General features: G+C 40.6%; 1 long non-coding RNA gene across 1 annotated transcript in view; it reads right to left on the bottom strand.

The window, feature by feature from the left end:
- The window catches only part of LOC129635873 (uncharacterized), a 39,248-nt gene that overhangs the window by 5,899 nt on the left and 15,023 nt on the right, over positions 1-18,326 (bottom strand). Inside the window, exon 3 of the long non-coding RNA XR_008706505.1 lies at positions 7,544-7,593. This is a non-coding gene — a long non-coding RNA (uncharacterized LOC129635873). The remainder of the gene's footprint in view (positions 1-7,543; positions 7,594-18,326) is intronic.

Here is an 18,326-nt window from a genome sequence, read left to right as displayed (position 1 = left end):
TAACAAACACAGCAACAAAGAGTCATACACATTTTTTTAAAGCCCCTCTGAGTACCGGAGTTTTTTAAAGAGTTGGTTTTTTGTTTTGTTTTTTTAATCACAAAGCAGAGTATGTCTTCTTCCCCAGACAGCAGCACGTGCTCCAGCTTCAGAACCCCCTCTAAAGATCTAGGACAAGTAGTTTATTTATTTCTTAAAACCAATGCCGTGTATTCTGAAAAACAGAGTCAAGGGCTATGAACTTTACAGGGCTACAGAGCAAAGGTGGGGTGATGAGGAGGGGATGAGGGTAACGTTTTTCAATGTTAGAGAATGGTGATAAGGTCACTCAGACTTACGGGAAGTCACAAGTTGTTTTTAAGCCCTAAATGGCAGCTGTTTTGGTTTTAAAGGTTTATTGAAAGTGGACATTATTTACACCATGTTCATACAAAAATACAAGCAGTGTTTCCCCAGCACCTGTGGCAGATGTTTAAGAGGAAAAATTGAGCTCACATAGCCTCAAGAATCATAAACATGCCAACCTTTCCCAAAATAATACCTCTCTTTATGGCAAGTCCAGCCTCCCATTTCATGCTAGGCTCTTATCATGATTTGAACTTTGATGAACTGCCTTTTAACCCACCTTTTGGCTATGAAACTGTCAGGACTTATGAACTAAATAGGTTCCATCCTGGTCAGCACCCCAGTGGACATGCTCCAAAGAAAATCACAGTGTTGTCTTACAAAGCAGGGGCTCAGAAAGAGGCCTGTGAGCCTCTGCCCTGGTTCAGAACCCAAATTTCTGGCTTCTGGGAGAAAACGTTACAAAGAAGAGCTGCAGGTAGCCCTGTCTGGGCAAATACCTTGCTTTCAGCAGAGAGTTCTCCAAGCATTAATACATTCCTAAGGATTCTCAAGGTAACATGCAGATTCTTGACATCCTGGGCTTTGTAATATGTCAGTGCCTCTATTTTGGTTCCTAGCCTGAAATGATGATTTACCTGCTGAATCCTTCTTTCCTCTCTCTCTTTTTAAACATCGTTTTCTTTTCATTTACTTAAAGGAATTTGGTCTTGGTCTGATTGATTGCTTTAGGTGATTGCACTCTGGTGATTAGGAGTCAAGACCGGGAGAGGGAATTCTATGGGTCTTGAAAACGAGCAAGGGGGTGCTGTGGAGGGTGGCTTGGCTGAGCTGAGGTGGTCTGCAGGTCAACACACGTGAAGGTCATTTCTTGAAGGCAGCAGGACAATGACATTCACAGCGTGAAAGCCGAAGTGTCATCCTGTGGCCTCCGGAACCCTTCTGGTATGATACGGTGTAACATGCCTTCCATGATGTAGGAGCACCATGATAGTCTCATGGTATCCACACACTCCTCTTCTAGGCTCTATTCTTTTTTTAAGATTTTTTTTTTTTAACACGGACCATTTTTTGAAGTCTTTATTGAATTTTTTACAATAGTGCCTCTTCATATATTTTTTATGTTTTGATTTTTTCTGGGGGGGGTGGGCCACAGGCATGGGGGATCTTAGCTGCCCGACCACGGATTGAGCCCACACCCCCTGCATTGGAAGGTGGGGGTTTTTTTATATGTAATTTTATTTATTTGTTTGTTTGGCAGCGGTGGGTCCTCTCTAGTCACGGTGCACGGGTCTCTCGCCGTGGTGGCGTCTCTTGTTGTGCAGCACGGCTCTAGGGTGCTCGGGCTCAGTCGTTGTGGCACAAGAGCTTAGTTGCTCCACAGCACGTAGCTTCTCCGGGACCAGGGATCGAACCCATGTCTCCTGCAATGGCAGGGAGATTCTATACCACTGAGCCACCAGGAAAGCCCCAGAAGGTGAAGTCTTAACTCCTAGACCACCAGGGAAGTCCCTTCTAGGCTCTACACTTCAGTAAAATCCCGCTTCTAGATTTCCCTCCTCAGAATTCTTTGTTCTCTACAGGCCCACATCCAGGTACAGAAACTATTTCCTTTGTTCACATTAAAAGGAACACATTTTCTTCCACTGAAAACTGGGAGCTCCACGCTGGCCCTTTTGGGAAACGTCTGACTGTAATTCAGGAAACATTTGCCTCGAACAAGAGGAGACTGAAGTTGGAAAGGATTTTAGAATCAGCTGATGCCTAAGGAAGCTGGAGGGGGTAAGGGCCAACTTCACAAGCTAATGGGTGGAGCCAAGGCGAGAATTTCCGATTGCCTGGCTCCCAGAGCGGTTGCTAACTGCATCCTATCTGGAGGACGCTCACGGAGGAAACACACTTTTCAGCCCACCTTTCTCCATCGCAGACACGTGAAGGCAGGTAAAAGGGTTTATGCACTATTCTTACTAAAGTTTTAGTGCTCTTGATATAAACGTCTTTCTAAACGATTGTTTCTCCTCTGATTTATCCCTTAGTGGAGGTTATTCCCTTCCTGCAGGCCTTGGGGAGTGGTCTTCCCTCTGTGTGTTTGTGGTGGAGGGTGAAGTGGGGAGGAATGGGCTGGCAGTCGCCCTCTCAGAAGCGTGCATGCATGCTAAGTCACTTCAGTGGTGTCCCAGTCTTTGCAGCCCTACAAACTGCACACTGCCAGGCTCTGTCCACGGGATTCTCTAGGCAAGAACACTGAGAGTGGGTTGCCATGCCCCACTCCAGGGGATCTTCCCAACTCAGGGATTGAACCCATGTCTCTTACATCTCCTTCATCGGCAGGCAGGTTTTTTACCACAGGCACCACCTGGGAAGCCCCTCTTAGAAGCCTACTTCAAGACAACTCATACTGGAAAGGAAAAACATCTGTGGACTCAAACTGCATGTAATGGATCAGATCAGATCAGATCAGATCAGTCGCTCAGTCGTGTCTGACTCTTTGCGACCCTATAAATTGCAGCACGCTAGGCCTCCCTGTCCATCACCAACTCCCGGAGTTCACTCAAGACTCATGTCCATCGAGTCAGTAATGGATAGGTTCTCTCTAAACAATGTCTAAAGAAACATCAAAAACAAATCAAAGAAACGAAATAACCCTGTGTACGAGACAGCAAAAGAGACACTGATGTATAGAACAGTCTTATGGACTCTGTGAGAGAGGGAGAGGGTGGGAAGATTTGGGAGAATGGCATTGAAACATGTAAAATATCATGTATGAAACTAGTTGCCAGTCCAGGTTCGATGCACGATACTGGATGCTTGGGGCTGGTGCACTGGGACGACCCAGAGGAATGGAATGGGGAGGGAGGAGGGAGGAGGGTTCAGGATGGGGAACACATGTATACCTGTGGCGGATTCATTTGGATATTTGGCAAAATTAATACAGTTACGTAAAGTTTAAAAATAAAATAAAATAAAAAAAAAAAAAAGAAACGAAATAATCAAGCACCTCATTAGACTCTGACAATCACTAAAAGAAAGAAAGCTGAGCGCTGAAGAATTGATGCTTTTGAACTGTGGTGTTTGAGAAGATTCTTGAGAGTCCCTTGGACTGCAAGGAGATCCAACCAGTCCATCCTAAAGGAGATCAGTCCTGGGCGTTCATTGGAAGGACTGATGCTGAGGCTGAAACTCCAATATTTTGACCACCTGATGCAAAGAATGGATTCATTGGGAAAGACCCTGATGCTGGGAAAGATGGAAGGCAGGAGGAGAAGGGGACGACAGAGGATGAGATGGTTGGATGGCATCACTGACTCGATGGACATGAGTTTGAGCAAGCACCGGGAGATGGTGAAGGACGGGGAAGCCTGGCATGCTGCAGTCCATGGGGTCGCAAAGAGATGGACACGACTGAGCGACTGAACTGACTAAATCACTAAAATGGAAAAAAATATTTAAATTCCTAATAACTTAAGTGAAAGTAAGGAAAGTAACCAAGAATTATTCTCAAAGGAAGCTGGTGGCTAAGAAGGTAGCCTTGGCAACTCTAAAGCTCTGTGAAGCCCCCAGTCACACTAAGAACGATTGCACTCTCCCTTCACATTTCCCCCATTTCCCCTTCAAGGCTGCCCCCCGTCTTCTCTGGGACCTGATTTTGCCTTAATATTATTGCCAAGGGAAGGAGGTAGAGCCCTTCACAGTCCCTAGAGATGGCCTTGGGCATCAGAGTTGAAGTTAGTAATAAACAATTAATCCTTTGCCATGGCCTGCTTGTTAATGCAGGAGGTGCAAGAGATGAGGGGCTTCGATCCCTGGGTCAGGAAGATCCCCTGGAGTAGGCAATGGCAACCCACTCCAGGATTCTTGCCTGGGAAATCCTATGGACAGAGGAGCCTGTCAGGCTACAGTCCATGTGGTCTCAACAAGTCAGACTTGTCTAATCAACTGAGCACATCAGTTGCAATGATGCGGGGCAATGGCCCTAAGTCACCAGATTTTTAACTTTTTTGGTCTCACTTTAAACTTCTCACCTAATTACGCCTGGTTTGCTGGAAAGGAAGTCAGAGGCAGAGACCTCTGCCTCTGAAGAACAGGAACCAATGGGCACCATCTGAGATCAGCCCTCCTCCTATTCTTTTTCATCATCTTTCTCAAAGAAGGGAGTAGGTGGTGCCTCCGAGACTGTGTCCACAAGAAGGCACAAGATTCCCTCTGATCTATCACACACATTTTCATCAGCTGATCTGAATTTACTTTCCAGTTGGCCCCAGAGCTGAACTGCAAACCATGAGGAACTGCTACCTGAAGAAGAGAACAGTTACATGGGGGGAAAAAGGCAAATCCACAGACCTCAAAGGCCAGAGAAATATCGAGTCAAATTACACCCCATGAATTATTTACAGTATTCCTCGCTGCTAAATCTAAGCAAACATTCCACTTGCATCAAATCTACTCCAGGAGTTTTAACTGTTTATTGTAAAATCAAGTGCACAATAGTTCTTTCATAAAACATTTAGCTATATCTTTAGTGCTAACAAATATCACACACATATTATGAATGCTTCCTTATTATGAAGCTAAACATTCCGTGCATGAAACTTTAAGCTCTGTATTCCAAATCATTATGAACAAGATGTTTCCTCTTAGGCAATTTATTCTGGTGATGTGGAATCTTTGAATAAATAGTGACGCTAGTATTTTTAATAGCTGTTTCCCATCACATATTGCAAAGGAAACATTAACAAGGGCTGAATTCATAACTCAGCATTGTACATGTCCCAGATTTCACAACATTTATGGTGAACTATAAATTATTTTATATGCGAATGTTCTGCCACTTGGCTAATTTCACTTGGCTACATGTTCTCCACCTTATCATTTTTAACAGAAATGATATCCTGTCTATGAAACATCCTCGAAAACTACAGGATATTCTAATAGAACCGCTTCAGAGGATAGGATGGCACATGTCTGTAATCATTTTACCAAGCTTTTTTTTTCCCTTTGATAAAATGTGTTTCTGAGATAACAGTGACAATGAGGCTCTAGTAAATATTCATTTTCCCCCTTCTTCCCTTTCTAGTCCCTTTGATCTGCTTGGCTTCCAGTCTAGCAAGAACCCATTCTTGTTTCATGCTTTTCTCCAAATATTTTTTAATACTCTGAAGGAGTATTTGTCCTTCTGATTATCTTTTTTTGATAGTCTGATCTCAACAAAGTCTTCCAACAAAAGAGATCATTAAATTTTACCGTTTTTCTTTCAACGGTGGAAATAAATTGCACTTTATAAAATCTCTTTACATTAGTTATGAAGTCCTGAACTGCAAACATAAATATTTTTAAATTAATGCCTGTAGTGCATGTTTTCCCTCACAAAATGTTTGCTACTTTCCTATTTGAGAATATCAATACAGTAGAGACTATCAAGACCCACTGAGTCTCAGACAGGGAAATCTTTTTAAAATACACGTGCTAAGTTTCTTGCCCCTAGACTCAGCCTTAGCAGTGTGTGTGTGTGTGTGTGTGTGTGCCTGGCAAGTGGTGGGGGTGGGGGGGGGGTGAAGATCAGGAATCTATTTTTTCTGCTCAAGAAAATACTTTTAAAAATCGAGTCTTGGAACTTCCCTGGTGGTCCAGTGGGTAAGATGCCCATGCTTCCACTACAGGGACTCGGGTTCCATCCCTGATCTGTGAACTAAAATTCTACATGGGGCACATCCCCCCCCAAAAAATCCAGTCTTGAGGATGCCTTCCTCAGCAAGTCACAAAAGTCAGAAATATAAGAGAAATGTATCATTTGGTGCCATATAAATTAGCAATTAATATGAACAAAGATATCAGCATCAAAGTCAAAATTAAAAATGACAATCTGGGGAGAATGTCTGCAAAAGCCTTTGCACACAACAGATAAAGAGCTCTTACAAATCAATAAGAAAGTGAATTTCCACCTGAACTTATTCACAAGAATTGTTCAGGAAAACAGTAAAATAATACATATCTCATTGGCAAAGACTGAGAAGTCTGGTAGTTCCCATTTGCAGTCTCTTTCAGTGGAATGCATGTTGGTGCTACTATTTTGGAAGATAATTCCCAATATCTGCAATGGAGAGCATTTTTTATGTAAATGGCACTACCAGACTAAATGATCCCCACACACATATCTAACAAACTGAGCAATAAGAACTCTCAAAAAAAGGTTTAAAAAAAAGTATCAGCAGCAAACAGCCAAAGAAAAGAAATAAGGACTTCATACCATCATCTTCCTTGGTGGCTCAGACAGTAAAGTGTCTGTCTACAATGCTGGAGACCTGGGTTCCATCCCTGGATCGGGAAGATCCACTGGAGAAGGAAATGGCACCCCACTCCAGTACTATTGCCTGGAAAATCCCATGGACAGAGGAGCCTGGTAGGCTACAGTCCATGGGGTCGCAAAGAGTCGGATACAATTGAGCGACTTCACTTTCACTTTCACCATCATCTTCAAAATGTTGTGGCCAACAAAGTAAATAAGAGATGTTGACGCTGCCCTCATCACTCATCACCGTTCTTTCAAGGCCCAGAAATGAAACAAGGGGAAAATGCTAGAGGACAAAAATTTTTTTTTAATCTCATGACTATTTTCTAGTTTAGAGAGAAACATATTGAGGAGGTGGGTAAGCAGACTGGGGAAACAGTGAGAACAAAACGCCATGAACACAGAGGCTCCTCCCCCTTCTGTGGAATGTCAGTAATGGGAAGATAGGCACCATCTCTAGGAAGTAGAAAGAATTGCCATATTTGAATTTAATAAAAGACATTTAAAACTCCTTGTGGGAAAAAAAAAAAAAACCACAATGAAAGGAAGAAGAAAACTTAATAACAATATGAATTAATTTCAGTAAGAGTGAAAGGGAAAAATATAACAAAATGTACAAAATGAAGAGTAAAGGGAATGTACATAGTTGGGGAAAAAACCTGAGAACCAAAAAGCAGCATTACAGATTTAATAGAAATGTTAGAAACAGCAAGAGAAAATTCTACATGCCTGAAAATCAAATTGCTGGTGGTAAAAACTACAGACAAACTGCACAAGAAACAAAGATTAGAGAGAAGACAGTAGACACAAAGGACCAAAAAATGAGTCAACATAAAATAATTATGTCAAATCAGAAATTTTTTACCAATGAAAGAGAAACGTATTGCGAAATACAATGCAAGAAAAATTTACCTGTAATGAAGGAAGAAGTAGATGTGCAGATCTTCCACGTATATCACATTCTAAGAAAATTTGACAGAAGAAAAATTACATCAAGACATGTTCAAAGTTTTAAATTTTAGTATGAAAAAAAAAAAAAAAAACTCAGGCATGTACACAGCAAAAGCAAGTCATTTTCATGGTAAAAAGTAAAGGGGAAGTCAGACAATTTCCACAGCAACTCTCTAGTCTGTAAGACAGTAATGCCTAGAAAATTCTGAGGGAAAATGAAAAATGTAAGAATAATACACTTGGCCAATTTGTCCTGTGTTTTATAAAAACAACTCAGTCATGTTCTCAAGCGTTCAAACACCTAGAAAAATAGTAATTTGACTCCTTCTTCAAAAAGTAATAATGCCAATTAAATCCAGGTAATCAAGAAATAAATCAAAAAAGAAAACTCAAAAATAGAAAAGTCATGGTTTTTAAAAATATGAGTTCTGAACCCATTAAATATAAAAATATGACCAAAAGTGAGGTAACGATTATTATAGACTAGACTGTGAAATTACAGAACTCAAACAAAACTTTTTTAAACAACAAATTCTGGAGCCAGGTGCCTCTGAGGAAGCAAAGTGGAATACCGTGTTCAGAGTAGATTCCATCCTCAGTGTTTTTGGAATCTTCCTTTTTAACTCTATGGAGAATTTTAAGAAACTAATATCTCTCGTGGTAATGAAACAATTATCTAATACTTAGAAATTCCTTCAGTTTTACCTCAGTTTTATTTTATTGTGTTAGATCCAAATAAAAACTACAGGCAACACATTTTTAAAGTTTGCACATATATCACAGTCCTTTTCAATGAAATTTTATCTATCTAGCTTTCTACATAAACATTAATAAATATCTGTTATTCAACTAATGTAAAAAACAGTAATTTCTAAATGGTTGTGAATGAGAATAACTTGTTTTCTTGTTTTATTCTTGTTTATTTGAATTTTTATAAATCTGTGAACTTTTTTCAAAGAGGGTATTATGTTTTTAAAAATCCATTGTATAATATCCTAAAATCGTTTTTTGAAAGAATTTGAACCAATAATTTTATTTCTAGGAGTCTGTTTCATGTATCTTTCTGCCTTTGTAATCTTGCAGTATCATATATACAAGTATGCCCACTGTGGCAAACTTAAACGTCCATCATTAGAAAACTGATTAAATAAATCATGGCATATCCACATAGTATGCAATCACGAAAAGTAACAGAATAGATCTAAATATGATGATATGAAAATATCTTCAAGATGTATGCCATTTTATAAAATTGGGGTGAATCGTGAGTACAGTATATTCCCATTTGAGATTAAAAAGGAAAAAAAAAACAGTGCATAGCATACACATATAAGTATACTCCATATGTGTATATATTTGTATAGGCAGAGAAAATACGCACCAACACACTCACAATCTGTTAATAGTGGTTGCATCAGAGAAAGGCTAGGAGACCAGAATGGGAGAATTATTTTTTTATCATGTTTCTTCTATACGATTTAAATATTTTTTCATTACATTATTACTTTTTCCCTTGGGGAAAAAAATAATTTAAAAAAGGAAACTTCTTTTGGTGATGCTGTTGTTCAATTTCTTTATTTTGTGGAAGAAAAAGCCAAGATTAGGAATCAAGGGTTAAGTGACTTGACTGAGTTCACGTAACTACTTTGAAATTATATTTTCTAGAGCTGATTCCAGTAATTCGTAGGTAGTGCTTCACTCTTAAAGTTGTCACTAAGGCAAGAGTAACCGTAAGTATCATCATAGCACACAATGTATAGCCTCTCAGTAGGATGCTTTGAGACTTAATAATTCCAAAAGGAGCAACTTACAACCCAGCTAAGCAAAATTCCTTGGGGAAAACCTGTGCCTTGTTCGATGAAACTAAATTGCTGGGAGTGGAAATGAACGTGATCACAGTGTCCACTGCTGTCGCCCGGAACCTAACACGCTGGTGGGTGATGGTAAATGCACAGATGGTTTCCACCTACTTGAATTTTCAGTTGGCTTTTAAGATCAATTTTTCACTGCCTTTCCCAATTAGGAAATCGGGAAAGGATATGTCAAGGCTGTATATTGTCACCCTACTTATTTAACTTTTATGCAGAGTACACCTTGAGAAATGCTAGGCTGGATGAAGCACAAGCTGGAATCAAGATTGCCGGGAGAAATATCAATAACCTCAGATATGCAGATGACACCACCCTTATGGCAGAAAGTGAAGAAGAACTAAAGAGCCTCTTGATGAAAGTGAAAGAGGAGAGTGAAAAAGTTGGCTTAAAGTTCAACATTCAAAACTAAGATCATGGCATCTGGTCCCATCACTCCATGGCAAATAGATGGGGAAACAATGGAACAGTGACAGACTTTATTTTCTTAGGCTCCAAAATCACTGCAGATGGTGACTGTAGCCATGAAACTAAAAGACTCTTGCTCCTTGGAAGAAAAGTCTTGACCAACCTAGACAGCATATTAAAAAGCAGAGACATTACTTTGCCAACAAAGGTCTGTCTAGTCAAAGCTATTTTTTTTTTCCAGTAGTCATATATGGATGTGAGAGTCAGACTATAAAGGAAGCCGAACACTGAAGAATTAATGCTTTTGAACTGTGGTGTTGAGAGTCTCTTGGACTGCAAGGAGATCAAACCAGTCCATCCTAAAGGAAACCAGTCCTGAATATTCATTGGAAGGACTGATGCTGAAGCTGAAACTCCAATGCCGTGGCCACCTGATGTGAAGAGCTGGCTCATTGGAAAAGACCCTGATGCCGGGAAAGATTCGAAGGTGAGAGGAGAGGGGATGACAGAGGATGAAATGGTTGGATAGCATCACTAACTCAATGGACAAGAGTTTGAGTAAACTCCAGGAGTTGGTGATGGACAGGGAGGCCTGGCATGCTGCAGTCCATGGGGTCAGGTCGCAAAGAATAGGGCACAACTGAGTGACTGAACTGACTGAACTGATCACTGTCTTTAAAAAAAAAAAAATCAAGAGCCCACATAGAAATAATTTCACAATGAGATTTCAGAATGCTTCCCTTTGAAGTCTATCTTTACATGTCAGCAAATCTGGAGACATCACAAAACTCTAGCATGGAACATGTTCAAGTGTCATGTTCTGAGAAGCATTTTAACACATGGACTTCACCCACATTACTAGATAAACCAATTTTTTTTAAGTTCATAACTTTCTAGATTCCTGTGAATTTCTTGCAAAAATCTTTGCTTGAAAATAAACAACAGAGTATCATTAAAACCAATAACCAAAAGAGGACGGTTTTATTGAATTCTGGCTCTGCCATTTCCTAATTAAACAATCTTGGGCACGTTGGTTTCTAGCCATCAGTTTTTCATCTTTAGAATAAGAATAATAATTCCAGCTTCCCAAGATTGTACACAGAATCAAATGAGATAATATGTGGCAAGTGCCAAAAACAGGCTGTGTCAAAAGGAGATACAAAATGAGTGTTAATTTCTTTCCTCCTTCCCCAGACAAAAACAAGTTTAAAGGAATGTGGACATGTATGCTTAAGGAAAAATTATGTATATTGAATCAAATTGGAAAGAAATCATCCTGGAATGGAAATGAACACGAATTATGAATGTGGTCATTCAGCAGATTGAAATTAAATACACTTCATCAGTGCTATCAACAGAGAGAAGGAGAAAATGCATGACTGCACTGCTCATGTACTTCTTGTTTTTATATTTGCTTCTTTGCTTATAATTATCAAATACTAATGAGGAAAAGTGATTTGGAGTTATGTAATTAAAAGAAAAAACAAGGTAATTTTAGGCAAAGTATGCAGAAAATGTTTTCATAATGAGGTTGAGAGAAACAAGCATTTTCTAGAGAAAATTGAATGCTTTTAATTTGAGAAACAAAAATTAAAGGATCTCTATCAGATGTAGGCTATACATATTGGAACTAATATTCTGATATTATTTTCTAACATGAAGCAGGTAACAGTGAGACCTTAGCATTTTTCCATTCAAATTTTGTATATAATTTCACACATATTGAGCACTAGCTAAAATCATATACACATCACATTGTTAATATGTTATGGTCCATGCTCACTCAGTAAACCAAAGTGTGAAAGTGTGCATGTCTCAGAAAATAGAGTTCTTATAATTCTATTATATTATTTCTAATTGTATATACAAAGCACTGTACAAAAGGGCTAATAAAAGCCTTATTTGTGTAGAGCTGACAATCTCGTGAGAAATACACTCATCTCAAAGCATAAATATGGACATAAATAAAAGTAAGGAAGGAGCTTCCCTGGTGGCTCAGTTGGTAAAGAATCCACTTGCAATGTAGGAGATGCGTGTTCAATCCATAGGTCAGAAAGATCCCCCGGAGAAGGAAATGGCAACTCGCTCCTATATTCTTGTCTGGGAAATCCCATGGACAGCAGAGTCTGGCGGGCTACAGTCCATGGGGTCACAAAAGAGGTGGACACAACTTAGGATGCAAAAGGGGTGGAAACAACAACTACATATCAAATTAGTGATGTGACATGTGATGCGTGACACCAAATGGTAACATGGAGATAACACAGACTATGCCACATAAGGCTTGTTTTCAATCTTATCTGAGTTGAAAGGTCAACACTAGACTTCGGTTCTGGAGTCAAAGAAGCCAACTGGAAGGAAAGAGGACTTTTCAGTGACAAGGTGTTAAGTCAGGCAGTAATACCTTCAGCAACACTTTATTTGGCACTAAGTCAAGGAAGTTCACTTTCATCATTTGTTGTAAGAGAGAAAATGGTTGGGGGAGGGGGGATCACAGTAAACAGTACTTGTTGTCCACGGCACTAAGTCATAAAGAACTATGACAGAGGTGGACAAAGGCACAAGTTTCATAAGAGGTATGAACAAATTACTCTCCGAATTCAGAGAAGGATGGGGATACTTTAGAAAATGAGATCCAGCAGGGCATCATGAAAGACATTCAGTTTTGTCTTGATCACAAAGATAGGAAGAATGTTCCTACTACGTAGGGAAGAGAAAATCTAGTAGAAAAAGCTATATAAAGAGGTAAATGAAGGGAAGTGATGGCAGATGAACTCAAAAGAGAAGAGCATAAAGTTGCTTTAACACCAACATAAAAAAACTGTTTAATTACTCTGCTACCAAGTAGAGTCACTGAAGATTTTAAATGAGGTTTAAAAATCACAATTAGAAAAGTTCGAAGAAGATCATTCTGGCAAAGGGAGTGATGGTGGGATTGGGAGATGGAGTCCAGAAGTAGGAAGACTAGGTAAAGATTTTTATGATTACTGAGGAAGCAAGTAACTGTGGACTGAAGCAATAGGAAGGAGGTGGCTGGTGAGAGGAACTGCAGTGGTATGACCTGGGAGGGAATACAAACAACACAGATGTGGAGGTAAGAGAAAAAAATCAAAGATGACCCAGAACCTTCAACTTCCAACCATAAGAGAGTAAGAGGGTCCAGATTTATTGTCCTGCCATAAACAACCAGAAAATTAAGAAAATATGAGGCAGCTGTCTGAAGACATCAGCTAAAGTGGTAGCACAGGACTGTGATCCCTGGGGAGGGGGCGGGTGGGTGGGGAGGTGCAGGGGGAGAGAGAAAATAGAGTGGGTCTTTCAACTACCTGGAAAGTGTGAAAGTCACTCAGACATGTCTGACTCTTTGCGATCCCATGGACTATACAGTCCATGGAATTCTCCAGGCCAGAATACCGGAATGGGTAGCCTTTCCCTTCTCCAGGAGATCTTCCCAACCCAGGGATCGAACCCAGGTCTCCCGCAATGCAGGCGGATTCTTTACCAGCTGAGCCACCAGGGAAACCCAAGAATACTGGAGTGGGTACCTGGAAGTCATTTGTAAACCTGAAGTCCAGAGAGTGAAAGCTCAAGAAGAGCTTCGTAGCTTTGCTGAATTGGAGAGATACAGTTCAGAGTCACAGATAAGCTAAAATTTTCAAGGGAGGATATCAGAGAAAAGAAAGCTACACAGAGGAAGGACTCCAGAAACATGAATAGGTGTCTTGAGTTTTTAGCTGAATGCTAACCATTTGTATATATGATAAAACTCCACAATTTGGGGGAGGAACAACATGTGGAAAAATAAACAATTACCAGGGAGTTGTAAGATTAAAAAATTCCCTGTGCTTACAAAGGGCCAGGGTTAATTTTTCCCCTCATTGGTTACAGTGGAAACATGTCACTGAATATCAGTAAAGACTCAAGAAGGGTGTCCCAGGTGGCACTAGTGGTAAAGAACCACTCTTGCAGGAGATGCAAGGGACATGGGTTCAATCCCTGGGTCAGGAAGATTTCCTGAAGGAAGGCATGGCAACCCACTCCAGTATTGTTGCCTGAAAAAATCCCATGGACAGAAGAGCCTGAAGGCTACAGTCCATGCAGTCTCAAGAGTCAGACACAACTTAGCAACTAAACCACCACCACCCACGATGAAAATGATAACCTTCTTGGGAACCATAAAGAACTATTTTTTCCTGATTTTTAAAAAAAAAATTTTTTTTAATCTTTAAAGCAGAAACAACAAAAACTCATGATGGGGTTTATAACAATGAAGAAATATTAAGTATGATAATAATAGCACAATGGATAAGTGATAGGGGACAGAAATATTTCATTGCAAAATCATTGCATTATATGATGAACCTAGTAGAGAATGACCTTGTGGACACAGTGCCGGAAGGTGAGGGGGGCACAAATTGAGAAAGCAGCACTGACATAGGTACACTCTGGTGTGTAAAACAGTTAGTGGGAAGTTGCTAAGTAACACAGGGAGCCCAGTCTGGTGCTCTGTGAAGACCTATAGGGGCGGGGTGGCGGGGAGTGGTGAGAGGCTCAGGAGAGAAGGAATAAACATATATAACTATGACTGGTTCACGCTGCTGTAAGGCAGAAGCCAACACAGAACTGTAAAGCAATTCTCCACCAATTAAAAAATACATAAATTAAAAAAAATAAGGTTATATAATATATACTATATTATATATAATAATCAATCAATATTGTTATTAATAGGATAAAAATGAAAACATAGCTATTTCAGTAGATGCAGTTAAGTTTTTCACAAAATTCATGACAAATACTTTCAAAAACTATAAATACAAAAGAAGTTCCTCGGGACTCTCCTGGTGGCCCAGTGGCTCAGACTCCATGCTACCAAAGCACGGGACCCGGGTTTGATCCCCAGTTGGGGAACTAGATCCCACATGCTGCCACTAAAGAGTCTGCACGTGGCAACTAAAGTCCCTCGTGTTGCAACTAAGACTGGCACAGTCCAATAAATACATAAATACAAATAATTTTTTTAAAAAAGAAAAGAAAAAAAAAGAAGCTCCTTGATCTGATGATAGACGTCCACACAAAACCTAAAGCTAACATCATAATATCGTTAACAATGCAAGATTAAGGGCTGCTGTCACTTCTATTGTTAGAACCCAACTTGTGTGGGGGTTGACAAATGGGAGGCACTGGCAAAAGACTGGACAACAAAAGAGTAAGGTCAGGGCGTTGTATCTTCCTGGCTTCCATCCTTTAGAACACGGGTCTGCTCCATTTTCTACCCAAGACCACAGCTGCTACAGGGCAGCCCTTTCCTGAGATAAAGTTACTTTCGCTGACTGGTGAGTTCCTTCACTTTACACCCTTAGGACTAGGTTCCTCTGTGCCCCTTCGCCCTCAGTTAGGTTTCACATAATACCGCCAATATTTTTGTAAACTCTTTTAATAAATTTAGGTCAATTTCCTGGGTGGAAGTATGCCATCCAGCTCCCATTGGGCTTCCCTGGTGGCTCAGACGGTAAAGCGTCTGCCTGCAGTGCAGGAGGGGGCAACCCACTCCAGTACTCTTGCTTGGAAAATTCCATGGGTTGAGGAGCCTGGTGGGTTACAGTCCATGGGGTCACAAAGAGTCGGACACGACTTCACTTTCACTTTCACTTCATATGAATATGAAAAGTTTAAGTTGTTCTTGTTTCGTGAAAGAAAAATTGTTGTTGCTGTCCAGTTGCAACCCCATGGACTGCAGTTTGTCCAGGCATCCCTGCTCTTCACTATTTCTTGAAGTTTGCACAAACTCATGTCCATTGAGTCGGTGATGCCATCCAACCATCTCGTCCTCTGTCGTCCCCTTCTCTTTCTGCCTTCAGTCTTGCCCAGCATCAGGGCCTTTTCCAATGAGTCAGTTCTTCGCATCAGGGGGCCAAAGTATTGGAACTTCAGCTTCAGCATCAGTCCTTCCAATTGAATATTCAGGACTGATTTCCTTTAGGATGGACTGGTCTGACCTCCTTGCTTTCCAAGGAACTCTCAAGAGTTTTCTCCAACACCACAGTTTGAAAACATCAATTCTTTGGCATCCAGCCTTCCTTATGGTCCAACTCTCATATTATTACCAAAATTTCTTCTGGATTGAATTAATTATCATTACAGTTAGTAAGCCACAATTGCTCAAATAACGTAACTATATCTTACATTTTGATGTTAAAATGATTGAATGTAACAAATAAACTTCTTATTGGAAATGCATCTTTTAATGACAATAGAGTTTTTCTCCCAATTAGCTTATATTTCCATGGATGAATATAATTTATGGCTAGAATGATATTGGGTTCAGAGGACATCATAATACAGAGTTCAGAGGAAAAAATTAAAAATGATTGGGGCCACAGGATGTTCAGAGCTTACAAAAGGTGTATTAATTCCTGTTGTTAATGTTCTTAAGAGTGGCACTTGCAAGCTATTCCTGTATTAAGCACGTGGCAAAAATAAATGAGCAGAAAAGAGTTTACCAGTGAGCAAGACATTTGTGTTTATGTTTAACATAGAGGTTGACAATATATAATCATCTGGCAAAAGTTAATGAAAATATTTTTTTTCCTGAAACTCTGAATAAATGGTCAAGAAATATAAACATTAACTTAGCTAAAATACAACACTAACTTAATATCGGGTTCATTTCCAGAAAATGTAATACTGCTATTTTGGAAGTAAACATGAAATTTTCACCTCTTGGAAAATGTGGGAAACATGCAGCTGGGCCACAGAGCGAGGGCCTGGTTTTAGTGGCTTCCACGGTGGCGCTAAAAGAGTCAGCCTGCTGATGCCAGAGATGTAGGAGTCGTGGGCTCAACCCCTGGGTGGGCATGGCAACCCACTCCAGTATCCTTGTCTGTAGAATCCCATGGACAGAGCAGCCTGGTGCACTGCAGTCCATGGGGTCCCAAAGACTCAGAAATGACTAACGTGACTTAGCACAGCAAGATCCCAACAATCCTTTTCTTTAAAGTGCTGGGGAATGGAGGGGGGGAGGCGGGGGTGGGGTAGTCTTTATGCCCTGGAGCTGCATTCTTCAGTGAGGTAACTGATGAGTAAGAGGTAAGATTTTCTTTTACAAATGGAAGGAGGGCTTAAGAATGGAGTAATATCCAAGGAGAACCAGACCCGTTCTTAGAACAGTCAGCTTCAGAAAAGAATGGATACAGAAAGCTGATGATCTGCAGGGCCCTTCCCACTCTGTAAGTCCCCATTCCTACGCCCCAGGCCCCCTGGCAAACCTTTGCTGGCTCCCAGGAAGAGATATCTAAGTGTGACAAAATTAAGCACAGTATTGTCAGAGAAAGGAGAGAAAAAGGTCACCCCTTGAACAAATCATTCAGATTGACACGGTTCTATTTTGCCTCAGACATGACTTCCTTGTCAAAGCTGCTAACACCAAATAGCCAAAGAAGCATGAGATACAGTTCAGAACATGAAACTGGATCTTTTGTATATTCTAAGATTGAGTCTACACAAGAGCGAAGTGTCGGATGTTTTGTCTCCACGTTGCCAGACATATGGATTGAATGAAGATTCAACTAAATGGACTTGATGATCGTCTTGTTCCCTGTCTTGAGGTTGGCTGGGACTCCTCCTGGCTGTGAAAGCACCCTTTGATATTAGGAGCAGATCTGAGCATGAAATCAACAGTCTGCACAGAAGAAAAGAAAGCAAGCTTTGCTCACTCTTTCCATGAGTATCCTTTCTTCTTTCCTTTCCTTTCTTCGTCTAAGCCCTCTCAGAGACTGAGGCACAGGCCACGTTGCTCCAAATTAATCTATCCGCAAAGGACAAGGAAGGTGGCCCCATGTCCGCCGCCTGACATAGGTCTTCAGGTCCCATGTGGGCGCATCCTCTTTCCTGCTCACTCTCCCTCCTCGAGACGGCCGAGCCCCGCTCCAGGTAATGTCTTGACCCCTGTGGTCTCTCCCTGAGTTAAAGGAAAGCAGGCTTTATCTCTGAGCAACAAAGCAACATAATGAGCTGCGTCTTGTTGAGGGCTCTCCAGGTCCCCTAAAATCTTTCTCAAATGTGATTGTTTATAAAATGTTTGATAAAAATAAATGATGCTTTCAATTTAAACAAAATTTCACACTGTTACTGGTTTTAATAACAGTTTTGACAGATGAGATTTTCATCATCTGTTTTTTCTTTGTGAAGCCTTCTTCAATAAACTAAAAATGCTTTAAACTAACAGATGTGACTATAAAGTAAGGCTTGAGTGTGAGACATCAGGAACTGGGGCTTGTCAAATGCTTCAACATAGAAATTTATTCCTCGAGCAAGCATCTCCTGGGTATCAGGAAAGTCACCAACCTAATGATTGCCGGCTAACGTGTGAAGCTTGTTTCAGCAGCGAGATGCCGTTATTCCCGCTGTCCTGAACTGGGAACACATCTTTGCCGGGTCCTCCCCTTTTAGCAATTTCCACTGCTCCG

The sequence above is a fragment of the Bubalus kerabau genome, chromosome 21 (assembly GCF_029407905.1).
Source record: "Bubalus kerabau isolate K-KA32 ecotype Philippines breed swamp buffalo chromosome 21, PCC_UOA_SB_1v2, whole genome shotgun sequence".
NCBI classification, from domain to species: domain Eukaryota; kingdom Metazoa; phylum Chordata; class Mammalia; order Artiodactyla; family Bovidae; genus Bubalus; species Bubalus kerabau.
Note: the sequence above shows the minus strand (reverse complement) of the source record. Positions and strands in the feature narration are given on the sequence as shown.